This window comes from Nilaparvata lugens, chromosome 7, assembly GCF_014356525.2.
Source record: "Nilaparvata lugens isolate BPH chromosome 7, ASM1435652v1, whole genome shotgun sequence".
NCBI lineage: Eukaryota > Metazoa > Arthropoda > Insecta > Hemiptera > Delphacidae > Nilaparvata > Nilaparvata lugens.
This window is the reverse complement of record NC_052510.1, coordinates 51,294,833-51,317,630: the sequence shown is the minus strand read 5'-3', so window position 1 is coordinate 51,317,630 and position 22,798 is coordinate 51,294,833. Positions and strand designations below refer to the sequence as shown.

General features: G+C 34.8%; 1 protein-coding gene across 1 annotated transcript in view; it reads left to right on the top strand.

Annotated features, from left to right (window-relative positions):
• Window positions 1–22,798, top strand: part of LOC111057823 (cardioacceleratory peptide receptor) — a 146,767-nt gene that overhangs the window by 29,166 nt on the left and 94,803 nt on the right. The window lies entirely within an intron of this gene.

Genomic DNA, 22,798 nt, shown 5'->3' with positions numbered 1-22,798 from the left:
CAACTCTGATAAAGGTCCACTGTAATCACATCTGACTGTCACCTCACACCCTATTTTCATTGTTGCCAAAATCTATCGTGACACTCAGAATCAGTTATCGAAGACCGCATTAACAACAATTAAAGACAACATTATCGTTGAATACTCCAAAGATGCAAAGATTTGATAAGAATACCGAAAACCTAATAAAGATTCTTGATCAATAAACCATATCAGTTTGAATGCTAGGCCTGGTTCACCGGTTGCAGTAAATCCTGTTAAATTTTGATCATGATTGGATGTCATGAGAACCCTTCTTTTCGTTTGAAAAGAAGGTTTCATTGATTGCTTCTTGTGACATATTTAATCACGGTTAAAATTCAACAGGCTTTTTTGCAACTGTCCCTAGGCGTTTTAGATTGAAATCGACTAAACACAGCAAACAATTGAAAAACGAATTTTTCGACGTTGTGGATTGATAAAATGAATCTTCAATTTTCATGAACATGCGTAGAACAAAATTCTTCTTGGAGAGGAGACTCAATTTTCAAACTTTAAAATGTGAATTTTTGAGATAAGTGTATCCTAAATCACGTGATCGATGAACAATATTCATTAGTTGTTACGAATTTGTTTATTGTTCACAATATTCATCAGTTCAAAAATGATTTTTTTCAAAGAGACCAATCTTTGAATCCAAACCCCATCAAAAGGTGATGAGAATGAGTGACCTGGAAAACGTAGTTATTATATTCGTGAAAATTTGTCTAGAAAATATGACACTTAATAACCAGGGACGCATAATATACAAACGTATGTGAGTGTGTGTGTATGTGTCAGAGCAAACTCTCCGAATCAATGAGCTCGCCGGACTGAAAAGATAACCTCCATTTTCTCCCCAAAACGGAATTTCTGTGGCATCCCCTCTATACAAGACTGCTCGCTTGAGCGAGCTTCATTTTTTAGGATTCTTTCTGCGCTTCGAAAGAATATACGATCTTTGATCTGAAGTTGAAAGATTATAACGACAAACTTTTCTACGAGCGTCATGGCGTTATTTACTACTAGCAAGATGACTTCTACCAGATAAAAACTATGGAAAAATTCGAAGAAAACTTTTCACACATCTCTTTTTTCGGGGAAAGGGAAATGGGGATCATCCATCTGGGAAATATTTCGTCGAGTTACGACAATTCTATTAAAAAACAGTTTCGAGGGATAAACTTTTCGTTTATTGCGAATTTAGTTCTTACAGTTCATTTAAGAGAGTTGGAAGAATATGATGGTTTTGGAATTGGTGCATTACCAGTAAAGAACGTGCCCCATCAAAACTAATTTTCCATAGTGAGGTCCACGTTATGATGGCAGTGTTTGATTAGCAATGGTATTGCTATCCTTGTCTATCTATCATCCAACAAAGCGGATAGTGCTATCTCTTTCGCGCTTTGCTCTGTTACCAGATCGTCTTTTAACAATGTAGAATTAATAATTAATTAACAAAATATTTCATCTTAATCATGAAAATTCATAATGAAATCATTGAAAAATATTATTTCTAGCTTAATAAAATATATTAATTGATTATTCTAAACGGGAATGAACCGTTAATATTACATCAATAAACCTGTATCAGCTACCGTATATACAAGGCACTGAAAAGACAGAGGATCGGCAACGTTTTTCTCCTATCTTTCTCCACTGCCATTATAACGTGGACCTCACTATAGCTTAGTAATTGGTGTATTATTGTAAGTGAGAACTCCATGTTATATATTTTCCAACATTATTATCTTGATAATTGTTGTATTGTATTCATTGGAAGTATTTAATAATCATATTCAAGTATGTTAGTTCCAATTGTCTGAAGAGAATATTCTCAACTGAATGTTTTAATAAGCTCGAAGATCCACGTTGACAGCTCTAGCTTTTGCAATGTATTTGTCTTCATCTCATCCCAACAAGTTCGAATCCAATGAAGAGTGACATGCGCGAAAATAAATAAACGAATGAAATTTGGCAAATGGGGCAGACTGGTCCACGCTCTAGTAGCCTCGTTCGTAAACAGGGGAACAACTCAAATTAATAGATCGCTTTTTAAATTTCGGCAACTGGACCTTCTATTCTTCTCAGCGGACAATTAGCAAGCACTTAAGACGTGGCAATTATAACATTATTTTGTGGAGGTCAAGAACCCGATTCTTGTTGGAATTGAGAGAGATCCCCACAACAGGTTTTCATCAACAATCTTGTTAGCAGCGTTAATAAGAGAAGTATGTCCAATCATTACTGACCTTGGAATGAGAACTTTACATGAGCTGAATATGATCTGAAATTATTAGGCCTACGTCAATCAATTCGACAACTTTATAAGTAATATAATTTAATAATCAATAGTGAGTCATGATTATGTTACTGTTTGTTGCCTTTGGAAATTAATTTTTCAAATTTCTCAATATATTTGAGGTCTGGAGAGAATATTTCGTTGTTTCTGATCGTAAGGAATGTGGTATTTCTAGTTTTTATAATTTTAAACTTTTTTCAAAATCTTTCTAGTTTTTTATAATTTTAAACTTTTTTCCAAAATCTGAACCAATTTATTGATCTTCTTAAATTATATCATGGTTCAATTCAATTCAAAAAATCTTTATTCTTCATAAAAAAAATATTATTTACAATCTGTCAGTTCTACATACGGTACTATATACAATATACTACATACGGAGCTCTTACAATCATAACAATAATATTTTTGTATGATAAAAACCTTAAGCACAACTCAGTTGAAATTAAATCAAATACCATTTGAGAGCTGAATAGCATTGATGATACCTTCTTGATTAACTATTTTGATAGTGCAGTAGTGGAACTCCTTCGACGTGAAGAAGATATAAATTTGAAAGTTTCTGTAAATGAGGTTCAACCTGGGATCATAGGGTAAGCAATTTCTCAGTCTTTTTCATTCAATATCATAGGATAGTTACAGAAAAAAATCTGGTGTGGCGCACTCACATAACTTTCCTTGCCGTTATGAAAATTAATCACCTGACGCTAGTTTTCCCGCGCATCTCAAGTCTACTTATAAACAAAGATCTGAGCCAGCTGGTGACAGGACAATAACGCTGGAGACATACGAGGTCTGCTATCTCTTCATAGTGAATCATTTAATAGAATCAACAGTTGCCAACAGTTTGCAATTGAAGTAATAACATTTTCTCGAATTTCGTGCTTATTTTCAATTTTAGGTGAAAATGTTAATGAACATTAATTGTAGAGAATTTTATGCTCAATCTTTTCCACTCAAATTTCTTTGTTTAAATTTTATCTGAAGCCTGATAATTGAGAATCTAAAATCGAACTTTGCATAGATGGGGCGGAGCTCCTGAAATTTTTACAGATATGAGACTTGTGGCAGTTGATAGAGCATATCGATGACTATTTTAGGTATGAATTTGATCAAAATCGTTGGAGCCGTTACCGAGAAAATCGCGGAAGACCCTGTTTTTGACAACATTTTCGCCATTTTGGCCGCCATCTTGAATTGCATTGGATCGAAATTGTTCGTGTCGGATACTTATAGTGTAAGGACCTTAAGTTCCAAATTTCAAGTCATTCGGTTAATTGGGAGATGAGATATCGTGTACACAGACGCACATACACTCATACACACACACATACAGACCAATACCCAAAAACCACTTTTTTGCACTCAGGGGACCTTGAAACGTATAGAAAGTTCTCGAATTCAAACTGTACTGGGTGCAGCAGAACGATGGTCTCCGTTAAAAAAGGCGCTGAAATGAGTTCGAATGCATTCAGAGATGAACAGAGATCTCAAATCAACGACTGTTTCAGCTTTCAGCTGCTCTGGTGCCAGTAGACCAGTGGACTCTGTCGTCCATTCCTCTTTACTAGATTTATAGCGCTTGTTCTTTCTGGTGAAGAATGCGTCAACATTACACTATAACTGCTTCTTCAACGAAATCTTTCTCAGATTCTCATCACCAGATAAATGCGGAAAACGTGTGTTGTGACATTTGACAGATTAAGGTCGTAGCAGAGAAATAGTGATATCGGTTTGGAAATTAGTGAACGACTTTCAAAAATAATTACCAGCGCGTCCGTAAATGACTGTAGCCCACGTTGGATACTCTCAAATTTAAATAAATTACGAAGTTTTAGGTCTAAGGTCAAAAGAGCTCATAAGCCAACCTAAAAATATACAAACAAAATTTTCAGAGTTGGAGACAAAATCTAGGTTCATTGTGATTTCTAGGAATAGAGTGATAAAATTTATAATTCACTTAAAAAATGTGGATGATTTTATTCTTGTAATTTAAAATTGACTTCAAGATTGAGCTCGGGCATTGAGTTGTATTAAGATGCTATAACTCAGAAGTATTGCACTTGTATTCAGTTTATCCTCATTCCGATCTCTCAAGTTGATTTGATGTAGAGTACTGCGCTTCTTTTTAAGAAATTGTGAACCACTGTATTATGAGAAATATTGTTATTCTTAGTTTTGTAATTAGTTTACTTCAACTGTAACCCCATGTATACCAATTAAATGGATTTTCTGATTTCATTGAAATAATTAAAAATCAATCTTGTACCCTATTCCTCATTCAATATATTTTCAAACTTTGGAGTCGATTCCATAAAAGTAATAATTCTCTTCTGTTTTTCACCCATGGACATGGATAGAACATCAGATGGAATTCCTTATCAACTTGAATTGTATATTCAGATTTTATTAGTATGTACACTTTGCAGAAAAAATGAACACGATTTTCATATTCCACCCCTACCACTCTACTTCACATCTAGCTCTGGAGGGGTATGATATCCCTGACTACAATCACTATTTTGTATTCCAATGACACCAGATACATCTCTATTCCAATCTCATTATTTATATATAGTTTATTATAACTAGTTTCTACAAACTCTTTAATAATTCATATTTCATAGCCTATAATGGAAAGAGTTTGTAAAAACTAGTTATAATGAACTATAAATAATGAGAATGGAATAGAGATGTTGTATAAAGTTAGTGATCAACGAAAAATTTGAATGTCTGTATCATCTAGTGAAATTCCTAGTGGAGTTTTTCAATAATGAATGGTTTTTCATCTAGTGAAGTTTTTCAATAATTAATGGAGACAGTAAGATCCCAACAGGAAGGAATTTTACGCAGCAGCATCGTAGCTTATTTACTAATCCCATCAATGTCGTTATGCACAAGCTGGTTTTCGGTTTGGAGCTTCAGTATTGCTGCACGCTAATATGAGCCCATCCTCTATCCGTGTGGAGGATTATCCAGATTGTGATGTTGGGTATTTCTGACAAGATGACAAGTGGCCAAACGAACAGACCCATTCTTCAGTGCTCGAGCCAAGTCTGAGAGTATTTAAGGATTCATGCGTGGAATATAGATTGCCACCTGTGGTTGCCAGGATAACAGATGAGTTGTTCCATGCTTGTCTCTGTACCTAGACTATGGCAGTCAGCAATATCTAGTGAAGAAGATAACTCCAAGGCACAGTAGGTTCAATTATGATCGTAATAATTTTTCAGAGAGAATATTTGATTATGATTTTCAATAATTATTATAAATAGTTCATGTGGATGTGTAAATTCTAAACTGAAACCAAGCAAATACCGGTACACCTAGAAATATATTATTTCGAAAATGGAGAAAAGGTTTTAGAGAAATACGCTATAAAATATACTAAAAATGTAGGCCCAATCATTCACATTGTAGAAATATACCAGAAGAAATGTCATGCTTCGTTGTTGAAACGAGGGAGAGAACAAAGAGTTATTTATAATGATAGAGTTGGAGTTATTTGTTTAGTTTTCTTGTTATTGAGTCTTTTTTAGAGATGATACGGAGATTTTGATCATTTCACGATAGATTTGAATGAATAAGGTATGAATTGACAATAGGTTATGGTTGGAAATTGAAGATTTGGTAATAACTCCTTTACATTACGCAGATAAAATAAATGGCTTAGCGCAAGTGAAATTATTGATTGGAGAAGGAGAACTAATGATGCTGCTTAGCAAAACTGAAATAGGAAAGCGTATAAATCTTGATCCAGAAGTATAACGTTGAAAATAATAGGAACGTTGCATTAAGTAACCTAGAATTTAGATGTTCGAGATGAAATTAAGTTGGTGCGTGTCGTAGTACTACAATGAAGAAAGAGATGCTCCTAGTTAGTCTCTAAAAAATGATGCTGGTTCTCTTCTCACGGCTCGGTTCGAAAATAGATGCCAAATATCGTTGTTCTGAAAGGAAAATTATTGCTCACTTATGTAAGTGAGAACAGCTGAGGCGAAAGAGAACACAAAACGATGAAAAACAATCGGAACAACCTTCCGCAACACTGGAAATATTAGCATTCACACTCGGCATGAGTGCTGGGTTTTCGGAATAATATTCTGTTTGGCAAAGAAACAATCCTCGGAGTCACGACATATTCTTGTCGTCGAGTCATTCGGAGCCCAATAAATTTCAGCCAAGAAAAAATGCAACATTCTTCTCAGCTTCAAGTTCGCAACTAATGCCATTTGAAAGATCATGATGACATCTTGAAGTGAAATTCTAGACGAAAAGAAACTAATTAGAACCCCCTCTTCATCCGTGTTTTTCCCTATCAACGAAGACAGACTGCTTCAATATTAGGTCGGCATTTTAACGACACGAGAAACATTTTCGACTTGGCTATCTGAGAGCTGAAAATCTGTTCAAGACAGAGTCTTCTGAGATTTATTGCTAGACGTCTCCTCTGAGCAAGCTCTTGGTATTTCCTATCTCATAACAACGTCTAGGAGTGAGGGGTCGGGATTCATCATGCACATCACATATGCAGTCAGTTTGGTCTTTTCGTTTAGTTGAAGAAATGACATGCCATAACAGTGGGATCACAGTGGCAATATGCTACCGCTGATAACAATTTGGAGTCGCTATTTTGAGCTTTCACCTCTCGCTCTATATCACAAAAGTTATGAATGGGGTATTTTTGTAAGTGATAGCAGTATCAAAATTGCAAGGAGTAAGTGAATTCATTCACTGGCAAAGTCATATTTGTAAGAACACAATTTGTCTAAAGACGTTGGTCTAAAGACATTTGAAATACTGATACGCTACTTTACTCTGCCTTAACTATACTCTAAATTCTAGTTTCATTTCCGCATACTGTTCACCTGAATAACAATGAACTCTGAGTTTAAATTCACAAGAGTTGAATTCTCAAACATTATATTCACTCATGATCTCTTATTAAATCCATTCAATTTCAGCGCAAAAGCCTCAATTCCCGCCCTGGTTAGTTATTCAGTGCATATATTACATAGTTCATAATTGAATGTAATTGAAAATATTTCCTTGTAGTGTTTAGAGCAGATAACTTTAAAAATTTTCAATTCTAATTTGATTTCCATCTACGTTACAAAAAATTTAAGTTTCGATGAAACATTCCCACTCATTTTTAGCCTATACTTTATTTCATGCTGTTTTATGATGAGCATTATACTAGCCTATTACTATTTGGTTTATTCAGCAAAATTTATATTATAAGAAAACAGTGCCCAACATAAATTACATTAAGGATATTATAGATAGTTTTCTAGTCTGTGATTTTTATCTGATGCACATGTTGAGAACATGAGATTGTCTCTCTTGCCTACTAATAGTAGGAAAGTCAGCACGTTTCATTATTGATCGAGCTTTCATTCTCAAAAACATTTCTTATACAGAAGTTACAACAGATTCCATGCATTTAGTTCGTATAGACAGGACAGGATAGTCTGTATCATCGGCTTCTATCAACCATACAATTAGGCGTGGTCGAATAAAGAAAGTTTCCAATTCCTTAATTTGAAATGTCAAAAGTAATTAAGTTGATAAGTCTACTAAGATTCAATATTTGATGCTCCACCAAGCTTCTTTCTCAGCTGAGCCTACCTTTGTCGAAACTATGGGCATAATTTACATAATAGTCTTCCATTCGGCCGCACGATATCTTATCATGGAAATCTAAGCGTGAATCTTTCTATTCTAGCGTGACAAGATTACGAAAAAATCTTGTTCCACACCGAAACCTCTACTCCAAGAGGTGCCAAATGAATATTAAAGTTCATTGTTATTCAAATTCCTTGCGAGCAGCAAGACCCATTCTCGTTTTCTATAAATTCTCGTCTCTGAATCAATTTTGTCGATTAATTTACATAATTAACGGAAAATGCGGATAGATTTCAACTTTAATCAAGCCGGAATAACGTGATATCTCTTTGAAAATTCTTGGTTCTGCGGCGAGATTGTGAAGCCATCAGCTCGTGGGGAGACAGGCATGTTACTTCATATCATGATGTGTAGTGCACCGGCATAAACTAGATAAGGCTTTGAAGACTTTTAATTATCTTCCACCTTGGATATTCAATTAAGAAGATAGTTGATTGGAATTTATCTTATCTTGCAGGCTGTAAACAGTAATTAATCGTTCACGTTTCTATTACAATTTATCGGGCTTGAAGACCCCTGTCTTGAGGAGTCTCCCTCATCTTTATAGTTATTATAGTTTTGGAGAGACAGCCGGTAAATAGGAATACATACGATCATCCCAGTCCCAGTCCAGCTAATGATCTCAAGCTTGTTACGCTCATATAAAACGTAATTTACTACATGTTAAGGTAGCACAAGAGAATGCAAATGTGCAAAAAACCTGGAAAGATTGAGCGAAATTTGATGATGATCTTTGTTGCCGCCTACTTTTCCGTTGGACTCAAGCATGGAAATCCATATACTTATTAGGTATATGTACCGTATAGACTAATAGGTAACCAATAGTTACCTATATCGGTTATTACACGACTAACCGATATAGGTAACTATTATTAGTCGTTATACCTAGTCGTATACTATATAGTTTACGACCAGGTATACTGCAACTAGGTATTTTTAGTTCCTTAAAAATATCATTTCTTCCTTTGTTATAGCCATATTTGCAATGTGAACCATTATTGAATAGAAATAAATTACTCAAGTATTATTACCCAGTATTACCCAATTCACTCAGCAATCAGTGATATTCAATTGATGTTCATCAATTCAAGTATCTTCAATCAATATTATAGTATTCTATACTAATCAATAGAAATCATTCTCAAGATTTCAATGTTCATTCAAATTGAAAGGAAAAGAACTACAACATAGGGTTCTGTTGACTTTCATATTAAAATTCCACCTCAACAGGCTAGATATTAATTCCAGACCTTGCACTTCCAAGATATGCTCGAGTATTCAGTTATCACTTATTTCATATTACAACAATGGTTAAGATTGACTATAATTATAGATTCACCTCTCTCAATTGCATTCGATTGCCAAAATGAGTTCATCGCATTGCCAAAATCGATTTTGAATCATAAAAATTGTTTGAACATTGGAAAATTACGGAAATACGTTTATTATGACATCGAAGAGTAGTTTTCTTAGTGGATTGATAATAGGATTATACAAAACCTGTTTTCACAGATTCATAGGTTCATGTGTTGTATTACAATATTGTCACAGATACAATGATTGAAGCTGTTAACGACTAGGTTGTAGCATGTAAATTTATCCAATTCCAAAATCCGTTTTTTTCATCTAATGCCAAGGAACTGGTTCAGAAGTGATTGGAAATGATGTTCAACCCACTCAAACTATTTTGGATTGAACATACCCAATCTATTCCAACTAAAAAAAGAGAAAAGTAGACATTTTTGTAAAAAACTGACATCAGTAGAAATGATTAATATTCGTCTTGGGGCCGTATTCATGAAAGATTCTATGAACTTTTCATGCCAATGACATTTTGATATCCAAGAAATCAGTAACAGTATTAGAATATTGTCAAACCAGCCACAGTAATCATCATGATTAGTTGATTAAAGCGTGCTTGGCTGAAAAGCTCTGAATATTATTTATAAATACATTCTCTCTAAAGTATCAATACATAGATGAAGCTATCACAATTCTGTCATGTTTCCCGAAAGCTTTGAAATTGGGTGTGAATTTTGAAATCAATTGATTGACTGCCTTTTATTGGACACTGCGTTAATTCAATCCCTTGAATTCAGTTTAGAATTGAAAAAAAAATACTTTATCGGGTAGATATGAATAAGGGAATTTATCGATAATAGTATCTTTGAGCGAGGAATTGATTCATTTAACTATTAAAAATTCCAAGGGTACAACAACAATTAACAGTAGAAAAACAGATAAAAGCAGAAAAAGTATAAACAATATCAAATATTTGAATTTGAATAAGAGAAGCAAAAAACTACAAAAACAAAATACATGAATAAACACAGTTAACAGGAGATATGGATCAAAAGTGGAAAAACCATAAAAGAGAATCAATAGGAGCAAACAGCAAGAAAAGGAACTCTAAAATCCCACATTCATGAGTCTCCTGAAACTATCGTGAGGTTATCGAATCAGTAGGTTAATTGTTTAGTCAAATAAACCTCTGCCAGTTTATAATATGCAATTGAATCCTTTGCATAGGATTCACAATATAGGAAAGAAAACATTTCATGGTCAGTTAAAAACCTTTGAAGAATTGATATGAATCACCTCGATCTCCATTCATTCATTCAACACTCCTACCTCGTACTATAAAGATACGTACTTTGAGCTTACTTAAGAGCGAATTAAAATTGAAGTGCTGTGCTACACTACATAAAAGAGATATTTTCACAAGGAATAAACACTTCCGATCAGGAATTTGGTACATCTTTTCCAATTTAATTGAATAAGTTCAATTTCAGAAAAAAGACATCGTTATGAACTGAGTTTGCTATTATAATTGTTCGCCACTGAAACATATTAAATCCTCATCCTCAACATGAACAGTCAACGAGCAGATAATGACACTCATTACAGTCTGTTTATGACATTGATTCGACCTGCTGCTTCCTTACATGTCTGCCGGCTGTTGACAAGCCCAATCAACCTTATTGCTTCGCCATTCTGGAGCATTCAGATCTGAACGGAACGCCACTTGAATGAATTAGAAACCAATAGAATATGTATTACAAGATTAGCCGGCCACTCAAGGGCGAAGCAATATAATTTGATGTCTAAATCTCCACTCGATGTCTTTTCCAATATACATTAACGTCGCTTCAAACATTCCAATAGCTTATTTAAAGCAAATTCAAGTTCAATGGTCCGTTGAAATTATCTTGTGGCACTCCTAGCACACTTGTTACTTCAATAGCATTTGAACTGAAATATTTAGTATCGAAATTATTACAGAAGTAGTAATTTTTTGGGGGAGGAAACCTTGTTTTGTGACTGAGTCGGTAGCTGAACTCTCTGTAATCATCTCGCATTAGCAGCTATTTGGCATCGTGTGTTGGCGAAAATTGTTGATACAGTTTTGCGAACTGAACCGGAGTCCAATAAAATCTCTAAATAATACTGTTTTGAGAAATGAGATTGGGTTCTTGTTACGACTACGAACAGCTAATCTCTGCAATTCCGATTTCAAACATCAATGAAAGAACTTGAAAATATATCTCACAATAATAGCTATCTAATAGTTTGTTGAACTGTTATGAGTTTGATGTAGGATTCAGCTATGTTGATGGCTTTTATCACAGCCATAAAAAACGAAGAGCTTAAATACGTTTCCTCGCAAAATCTTCAAGACATCAAAGTTAGACTGATTTGTTCTTCACTAGTAGTACGTTTATCTGTTTTTCCCTGACCACTTTGAGACATCCATTCTAATAAAATCTCCGTAATTCAAAGATATATTTTAAAAGCTCCACTTGGAAGACCAAGACGATATCTCAGCCATAGCCTTTTTGCAGAGTTCCCAGTTTTAACAGTGAGACAACTTTACGTGAAAATTTATTTTCTAGCCGTTCATAAGTATAAAAAGCTCTTTCAAAACTAACATTCCGTCGTATAATTTCCGTTCATTATCTCATTACGGCATTCCTAGAACAAATTTAACAGTATGCCGCAGACAGTTCATATACATGAGTAATAAATTGATAAATATTTTGCCAGACCAATTAATTTCAGATAGATTTTAATAAATCATCAATTGAAAATATAGAGAAATGGATCAGAAGTAACAATGTTTCTCGCCTCATGTACAGTTAGAATCTACTTTATTAAAAAAAACTTTTTCTTTGATATTATTTTCTCTAAGTTACTTTTCTTCAGATATTATATTACTAAAATCATTATAGATTATTCATACATTATTACTACTATTCAAATAAAATGTTTAATCATCTTTTATGTTTATGTTAAATTGGATATCTTTTGGTACTCGTTGCTAGCACACAAACTTAGGTTTTGCTGGCAACGCCAATTAAAAATTTTAAGTTTAAATTTCATTTTTATTCTGTATAAGTATGAAGTATTTGTTTTATTCATTATTGTTATTTCTATAATTGGCAAATAAACTATTTTGATTGATTTGATTTTAGTTTTGCTTTGAAATTTTTAAATGTGGGGAAGGGAATACCAAAAATGTTGAGCCATATCGATCACGCGATCAAACACTAATACCATAACCTCCTCTAATACAGAGGACGCTATGCTAATACTCGATTATTTCCAATTCATTGAAGCGTATTTAAATTAATTTCAATGATAGAGTTCCTTCATTCGTACAATTATATCATCGAAAAATAGGAAGAGAGCATACATATTTCTCATGTCACTGGTAAATTGAATAGAGCCTTGTTTGCATTAAGAGTAATGGCTAGAGTAGGGAGTGAAAAAACTGTTCTTTTTGTATATCACGCTTATTTTCTGTCAGTTATGAGATATGGAGTTATTTTTTGGGGAAAAGTATAGAGAATAGTGGAATATTCATACTGCAGAAGAAAGCCATTAGGATAATTTATAAGATTAATACAATGCGCTCTTGCAGACCTTATTTTAATGAAAAGAGATTGCTGACGGCTCCTGCTATTCATATATTAGATTTAGCAATCTTCGTTTTCAAAAATAGACGAATATATGAGGAGAAACAGGTGAGTCATCCCCATAATATAAGATTTAGAGGTTTTGTTTACCCACATCACAGACTAAGCCTGCTGGAGAGTGGCCCGTTTTATATGGGAATGAAGATATTTAATTCAATCCCATCTCACATAAGAGAAATTGATGGCTTGAAGGAGTTCAAAAAACACTCAGGGAATTCCTTATTGTATTGTGTCCATACATGTTAGCAGACTTCCTTGTTGAATAATGTTTGATTGATGTATGTTATGTGGGATCTGTTGTGTTGAAATAGGAGGGATGGTAGATATTAGATTAAACTTTGACGTGTCATATACTGCAGGATCGTTGCTCCCTTAAAATGCAGTTCAGTAATTGTGACGAACAAGAAAAGTAAATTCAAGTAAAGTACAGACTTACGATTTTCCTCCTGAAGTGTATGGAATAAGGCTATGTGGATTGAAATGTGGAAAATATATAGGGGATTGATATTCAGGTTTACTGAGTATGTACCAGAAATGACACAGGTGATAAACAATCTTAAGACAAGTGTGTTAATTTATTTGGTTCTTCATACTTTCTACTGTGAATCATGAATGTTCATAATAATGAAACCTTTTTCTCAACCTCAAATGGTTTACATATTCATGAAAATCTCACAGACACCTGGAATCCAGGAATCTCTCTACCTTGGAAGCACGAAGAGCGTTCGTGATTTGGAAATGAGTTGTGTGAGAGGGACCTCGTTGTCTTCGTAATTATAACTTGTCAAGCAAACATGCAATATTCAGACAGAACTGCATTTCGAATTTTCTCGAGTGCTTGCAACTCAAGTCTGCTAAAAAAGTGAAAAGAGCTCACATTAATGTAAATTACATTGCTGAAGTCTTAATAGCGGTTCTTCTAGCGCTAGTCCATCGCAAAATCGTCAACCCAAGTTTTAAATTACAGACACGTTCTTGAACATCCGTATTTAGCACGTCTGTGCTTGTCAAGATGAAACCGATCATAATTCTTCACTCAGGGATCAGGCAATCTTCATAAATTACTGAATAAATTGCTAATTCACTTGAGGATTCTTGTGTTTACTCATTTCACAAATATAACTGGAGTTGGAGAGTGTTTTTTCTGTAAATACCACATATAATATTGCTAAAAATATCTATCTACTCACAGGCTTGAGAATGCTTCCATCACTTGATGATGATGATGTGATGAGTAGAAAGAAAAAACAGTACATAAATTGATACTATACAAAGAGTAATTACTCAATCCCAGCTGAACTAGCGAATCTAAATTCATGGGATTCATAGACATAATAATATGAATTATTATGCTGGTTACAACGACTGTGAAATTTAAATTTACAGTTTACATCCATACATAAACATGGTAAATTTTCAGAATTCTGAACATCTAGGTGAATTGACTCAGGAGTATAAATGGATCACTTTACCAAATCAATAATGTAAATCAACATTAAAAAAAGTAGAATATACAGTATTTTCTTCTCTTCTTCTGGAGTACAATAAATTTTATTCCAAAAATATGACATGACATAGCTCCATAATATATTCTGTAAATTTTGTTTTCGATTAATAGATCAATAATCGTTTTAATAATAGATTAATGATCTTTAATAATATACAATATCTTCAAAAATAATAATAACAATAATATCGTGTGACCTAGCTGGCTCAGGGCTGGTGTCAGAGTTTTCAGGTCGCAACTGATCAATTTGCCTGTGACATAACCTAACGACTGCTTCTCAGGCAGCCGGGTCCGACGTCTTAACCTGTTCATCCGAAACACGAGAGTGGCCCGAGATAAATATCTTGCCCGGACCAGGATTCACTTGATTTTCCAAAAATCAAATATAGTACATAATAGAAGAGACTTCTTTCAAATACTGAATTGCGGGTAGAGAACATCTTGTTTGGAAGAGCAAACTAGTACTGGGTTGAATAGAGTACAAAAGTGATCAGTTTCACATGTTTCTAAGGCGGGATGCACACCGGAGAAACGCGTTTCGTGAGAAAAGTTTCAGGAAACGTGAAACGAAAGTTGCTCGCAATCGACTGATAAGATTATGCAGGGAACGTTTCTTTTGTATGCATGCGCGAGTGAAACGGATTGCATGAAACCAGTTTCATGAAAGAGGGTTTCACGAAATGCGTTTCTCCGGTGTGCATCTCGCCTTAGAAACATGTGAAACTGATCACTTTTGTACTCTATTCAACCCAGTACTAGTTTGCTCTTCCAAACAAGATGTTCTCTACCCGCAATTCAGACGGATTTAAAACGGATGATTCGCAATTAAAACCGAATTCGTTTTAACGCAATTAAAACGGATGATTTGTGAAAAAATTGGAAAATAATAATCTCATATCATTCTGTAAAGCTTTTCTCGAGAACATCTTAAAAACACAATGACTCAACCCAGATGAAACTTTGCACACAAAATAAACTTGTACTATTCTATATAATTTCAAGAACATCTCAAAAGCACAATGACTCAACCCAGATAAAACGTTGCACACTCTTTTGTTGTCTGGAAACGAGAAGACGTCTCATTTATTAGAGTCACTAGTCAAGAGTACGGGCCATAGATAACACAAGCTACTATTTTGGATAAGCTAGAAGGAGTTTATGCGTGTTTGCTTTAGTCAGTGCGTGCGGGAGAGAGAGAGAGAGAGGGTGTGAGAGGGGAAAAAAGAGAGAGAGAGACATGCGTGCTCCTTTAAGACTGAATCTGGTTGGAAGGCAGTGGACCAGGACCTGTGGCTAGTAGCCAACACATGGACAGCGACAGACACCTTACGTCTGTTCACTCAGGACACCACTGCTTGCTGCTTGTTCTACTCTTTTATTATCTCGTCATTTGGCAAGCTACTTCCATTCCTATCAATTTGGAGAACAGTTTTCCATCTCCTCGCTGCACATCAAGATTGTACTCAACAACAATATCATTAAAATTTGTAAAATATAATTATAGCACCCTTTTATTGAAATTAATAAAATAATAGGTTAAAAATACAAATTATAACCTATAATCTATTATTTTGTTAATAAAAAAATCATACTATAATTTTATTTTTCAAATAAATATATAAGTAGCCCTGAGTTTATACATTTTAAGAAGATCATCAAAATTATTTCTAAAAAACAAAGGATTTCCTACGAAGAAATATTATATCAAAGTATTTATAGAATAATATTGTAGATGGTGAGGCTGCAAATCAAGAAATTTGACTTACAGAGAGAAATCAAATTGATTTTCAACTTTGATTACATTTATTGTTTTTGATCTTGAGGATTGAGTTTAAGAGAGAGTCAGCTGGATCCTATCTCGGTCCCCAAGGTAGAAATAAAGGCAGCGATTACATTCTATTCTATCTAGAAAATGTCAAGAAGAAATTTTCAGATATTTCCAGCGAATTTTTCATACACGTAATAGTTTGGCAACAGTTTTCTGGGTTTCATCCTCCCATCCTGGGGTTTTCCCATATAGAATATCCAGGGGTTCATCCGTTGCATCTTAGTTCTCATAGACAGAATCACATGACTGGTTGGTATTTCGGATAGTTCTACTGATATTTATGATGGAAGACGTTTTATAGAAGTGAAGATTTATAGAATGGAGCAAAAATTCAAATATTCTCTACATCTGCACGCTGTACGAATATGAGGAACAAGCTTTGCCCAGTCACTTGAAATGGGTTATCATTGAATTCATGTACCGTAGGGTACATAAATCAATACATTTCATCGTTTAAAATTGGTGAATTTCGTGTTGTCAATGAATCAATGGAGAGCTCGAACGTTCGATAATTAATTGTATTTACAAAATAATGCTCTTTCTATTTGTATGTCATTCCATTGAATTCTATGTCTGGTGAGATAAAAATATATATTTAGTTCATTTACTGTAGTATCATGATATTCTAGTGTGAAAAAACTTATCATGAACAGTTGAAAAGGTTCAGCTGAACCGTAGAAGAAGCATGGGAATGTTTACTCTATAGTTGAACTCATTATGTTCATCTGTTCGTCTACACTCAATCATGAACGTTTGATATCAATGTAAGAGTTAGTCAACTGTCTGTTCAACTAGAAAGGCTAGGATGAACTGGAACGGCCAATAACTAGTATTGAATAACTTGTGACTTGTGAAGCAGTTGTCTCCTGGTCGCGCTAGAAAGATTGATCGCTGCTTCATTTCGCCTGCTCTCGTTCAATGGGTCAACAATTCTGCCACATATCATTTATGAGATTGAAAGTCGCTTCTCAGTGGTTCGGAACCCACTAAAGTACACTAAAGAGCTACAAGTCCACTCATCACATATCATCATTCCACTCATCACCATGATGTTTATTTGGGTATCATCTTCAGGAAAAGAGGAAAAGCTGTCGATGAAAGAGCCAAGCGCGAGTAGAGCAGATTTCCACAAAAATCGCCACCTTCATTCGGACGAAGAGAGATGTAATTTATGAAGTTATCAGCGTGATCTATTCTTGATTTGGAACGTATTGAAACTCACTTTGCTGGGTCACGTGTCTTACAGCAGCAGAGCCACCTGATGCTGATCACAACTCAGCTGAGATGGGTCGATTCTATCGCTCAAAGTAATTACTATCTGCCGTGTCAAGACGGTGTTGCTTCCAACGAAAAAGCGAGTCTCACGCTCAATATCCCACGCATCACTTTCAACCAACTTTGCCACACGTACTCCTTCAAATTCTTCAACTTATCCGTCCCACACACACTGGATGTGCCAATCTTCATCCGATATTTTGAGCCACCTGTAGTACCACCAACTTCACTCAACACGATCCAAAGTAATCAGCGTTTCTCATCATCCTCAAACCACAAACCCATCATACCCAATCATTAAAACAGTGTTGCCTGATATGAATTTAATTCAACTGACAACTAGAGAGGAAGAGTAAAAAGTTACAGGTGGGATATCATCATTATAAGGAGTCAAACAACACTTGTATTGAAACTTCATCATTTCATATTGCCTGTTGATACATCATAGAATAGAAATTTAAGATTTGTATTGAAACTTCATCATTTCATATTACCTGTTAATACATCATAAAACAGAAATTTAAGTACCCTTTATTAGAAATAAAACTTCCAATCACAACATGTTTCAACGTCTTGGTGCCATTTTCAAGTGAGTTTGCCACTGGCACTATAGTCTGTCCAAACTGCCTTGAGCCCTGAAAGATTAAGCCAACCCTCGCTCCCCCACGCGCAGGCACACATGCTCGGACTTCCTGCGCCATTGATATACTATGTATACTAAGTAGTATACAGGTAGGCAGACCGTCTCTTCACTCACAAACACACAAAAGGAGACTGCGCTTGTGTGTGTGTGAGTAGTAGGAGGGTTGGCCTAATCCTTCAGAGCTCATGCCTGTTTGGACAGAGTATAAGATTTTGAAACATGTGATTGGAAGTTTTTAATGAAGGGTACTTGGATTTCCATTTCCTGATAAATGAGAGTAGCCTTCACCAAAAAGTTAATACCTGTTAATACATACGTTTAAATCACTAGAAATCAAATCCTATGAGACTGGATTTGAAAATGAAATATGAGATTCGTTGAAGCTGCGTTCCTTATTTTTCAAACTTTCAACTTAAAAACTCTTAATCTGCGTTTACACCAAAGTTATTAACAACATTTTTATTTTTCCGTCCTTGTAGATTCTATCAGATTAAACGGAGCACTTCATGTGTATGATAAGTTATGTTCAATCTAATAGAATCTATAAGGACAAAAAAAAAACATTTTGTTAATAACTTTGGTGTAAACGCAGCTTTAGGGAATCTAATCATGACAGGAACCCCCAATAGTCTTACTATTGTTCAGATAACATGTTAAAAAGTAGCTGATTGATATGAGAATTGAAAATTGTGAAATATATAGAGAGAAATGAGGAGATAAGATGCGGACTATACCAATAAATATGATTATCAGAATTACTGTCATCAAGGATCCTCTTCTCCTTCCCTGATTTTTTTAATAAACTGAAATTATATGATCAGGTTTTAAATTTAGAATTCTAGTGATCATATCAAAACAATTAAGTTAAGATCGTATCAGCAAATAATGGATATATTCGATTTTATTTGAAGAATAGAGACTATGTATTACTGATATGTTTGACCCATGAACTATGTCAAACAGATGATGTTAGTCAAGTTCTGTTCAATCTGATAGGATTCTTAAGGACGGCAAAAAATCGAAAGTACGATAATCGATGTGTATGTGACTGGCTCCAGTTGATCGAGATTTACTGATCTCTCAACAGGTAGAGTTTTACCTGATTAAGCAATAAATATGTTTTATAAATAAAAATATAAATCTGAGTACCCTTTTTAAATTATTTCGTCACAAAAGTAGCCCTAAAGAAAAAATACAATAAGTATGTTGTACTTTACTAACCTCCTTATTAATACGTTACCTTAGAGGAAACGTCGGTTCTTATTTTCTCTCTTCTTTTGTGATACTGATTGATTTCATTCATTTTGGTCAGTTTCTATCCTCAATCCTTTCCAATAGAAATTTAAAAATAGGAATAACACTGAAAATGAGAAACTTCCAACTGCCCACAAGTCAGAACGCTAGATTGGGATATGGATTCGATCGATTCACCATTTCAGTGAAGTGTTCTACCACAACAGTTCCTCACGTTTTCAAATCAGACTTCTAATTTCCACCATCCATTGCCTCGTTACAAGAATATTCAAGTCGATAATTTGTTTGCATCTCTTTCAGGAATTGACCTTGCTTCCAACCATTATTTGCGTGGGTGCCAATTGAGAACACTGACAAAGAAAACAACTAATATAGTCGATCGTTTGAAAGGATTCCGACGGACTACGGGCTGAGTGTTCCAGCCTTGGCAGAAAAATAATAATAGAGTTTGCCTTATGTCAGTGTGGATGTTGACAAAGATTTACTTTGCAATGTCATGCCACGAGGGTGGTTCGGTCGCAAAAGAATGCATCACAGCTAAAAGCGAAGGAAAAAGGTAAACATCATGAGAACTGGCGGGGATGTGTTTGCTTGAAGTGTGGGGTTGATGGCTGAGACGAAGAATGGACGCCTGTATTGATTTGATTAAAGGCGAGATGGCCATCAAGTGAAAAGGAAGCCCTTCTGCCGCCTGGCGGTGAGCCGAAGGCGAGTGGAGCGAGTATGGCATTGCCTCGCCAAACGGAAGAGATCACGCTTTGTTCGGGGGTAATGGCTGCCCCGTCCTCGCCCCTCCGCGCCCTCCAATACACCTGACCGGCACCCACCTCATGAATGAGAAGAAAAGCGAACGACACACAAACCATTAACCTTGAATGAATTGTACCCGGCCGCTTGCTTATCACCTACTATCACCATTCCGAATCAATTGTCATGGAAATTGTGAATTAGGTATGAATGGAGATCATAGATAAAACCATAATCTATCTGTACTTACTAGAATGGGTGAATATGAATGATGACATACAATACTTCAACCTGACATTTTTCCTAATGATAAATAATTTTCACAAATATCCAATAACAGCTCAATAACATTTAACTCTTCGCTGCCACAAATAATTCATATTTTCTGTTGAAGATACTAGCATAGAGAAACGATAGCATAAGTAGATATCGCATGGTATAGGGCGTTTATGTCGCAACTTTTACTGTTATCTCAAGCCGATAGTTCACGTAGCTCTTTCCCATGCAGCTGTGTGACGCTGGTAGTCTCTCAAATTGTGCCGTTCATATACTCTCACCCCAACAAAACAGTAAAAATTCACAATAGTCAACAGTAATCAGCTTCAGATAACAGTAAAAGTTGCGACATGAACGCCTTTTACCATGATACTAGTCTCTTATAGCGTACAGAATGTGGTATGTTAACTAGGAAATCACTAGTACCTATGAATTGATGAATCATACTTCATACACGAGTATCTTAATTTTGGCAGGAAAGTGGAAGTAATACACCTACGTATTATATTCATGTATTTTCAAAGTAGGATAAGTGTTGATCAAGAATAAGGGTTGATCTAAAAGAATAAAATCTATTTCTTAGAATGGAAATGTTGGATTATTATTATTTTGTCATTACTTTTTGGTCTCTTGTAACTAATGATATATATGTATCATAATTATATTTATGTGATACAGTTCACTTGGTAGTAATTAGTAGGCGTCTTATTCCTTGCTGAAAGTGAACTACTTGAATAAATAAACTTTACTGCGATTGGGCAGCGGATGAATATCTTAGAAATATTTTCAGGGGTTTCGCAACCTCAAATACGTATTATCGATGGGAAGATTTTGTCGTAAAACTAAAATAAATTCGAATTCAAGCTACTTGGACACATGGATGGCATAAAAAGTCTGGAACGTATTGAAATTCCGGATGTTGACTATTTCGAAATAAGATTGAAAATATTGATTCCACGAAGCAGTTTAAAGCTTTCTACAAATGGCTTCCAGCAGTAGTGAGAGCAATGAAATTTCAGAGAAAAGCATATGGAAGATAGAAACTTACCGCTAATACAGATCGTAACTTTGACAAAAGGATGCGTCTCCAAATAGAATAATTGTGTCATGTCTCATAGAATAAGCAATGTGTGGGAGTTGTGCCTGAGACAAACATAGATCTTAAGTAGCGAATTGAGATTCTCATGAATGTGTTGGAATTTGAAGTATCAGAATATCTAAGTTCCAAGAAGCTCAATAATGACAAGCAGCTTATGAGAGCAAGCTTAGATGTTTATTGTTATATTACTGAGAACAGGGAAGTAGCTATTGGGAAGATGATAGTAAAAGGGATATAGTTCGTGGTGTTTCCAGAATGTGAGCTGAAACCGTTGTAATAAATAAATTACAACGTCTATTTATTTTTAAAATTCCATTGAAAAGATGGTACTTTCTCAATCTCACTGAATGTGTTCCCTTCATTGATAGTAACGTGAAAAATACAAAATACGTCCAAAATGCTTGAAATGAGTTCTTCATTGGGTTCTATTCCATTCAAAAAACAATTAATTCGCTGAAAAAAGTTACATCATGGAATATTCTCGTTCAATTGTTCGGTCAATGATTTGAAAACGATCGCACTTTTTACTATCATATTTCTCTTGATACTACTCCAATTTCTTTACCACCCTTCCGCTTCAGTTTTATTTTTTGCAACTCAGCTCCTGTAGTTTCTCTCTAGATTCACAAGAAAACATTTATTTATGAACAGCATACAAGAGAGTTTTCAGCTCCATATTAACCAATAATTCATCAAAATATTCTGGAATCTTCTAGTCATAAGCCTGCTCCTTTCATTTTGGAAATTTAAATTATTATGATTTCGATACCGCAAACATGAGAGTTTTTAGCGTTATCCTATCCTTCCTATACTATTCTACGAGAAATTTATGTTTATATGTTTAGATGTTTATATATCTGTATGTGACCGGATCTCGAAAACGGCTCTAACGATTCTTACGAAATTTGGGACAAAGTAGGTTTATGATATGAAAATTCGATTGCACTAGGTCTCAACCCTTGGATAAATCGCTGAAGGACATTGAAAGGATAAATACGTCCTTGGAAAAACAGCTGGAATTTTTGTCGTCTGTCGCTACCGTAATGGAAATGAGTGAGCGAGTGCATGTGTGAGTTATTCCTCAGCTGATCTCACGAGAAAAATAATCCAGCTAGAAAAATTATTTTTGTTTATTTATCTTTTTTTAGAAAACATGTTTTCTTCAGAAAGTCCAAAATAGTAACTATA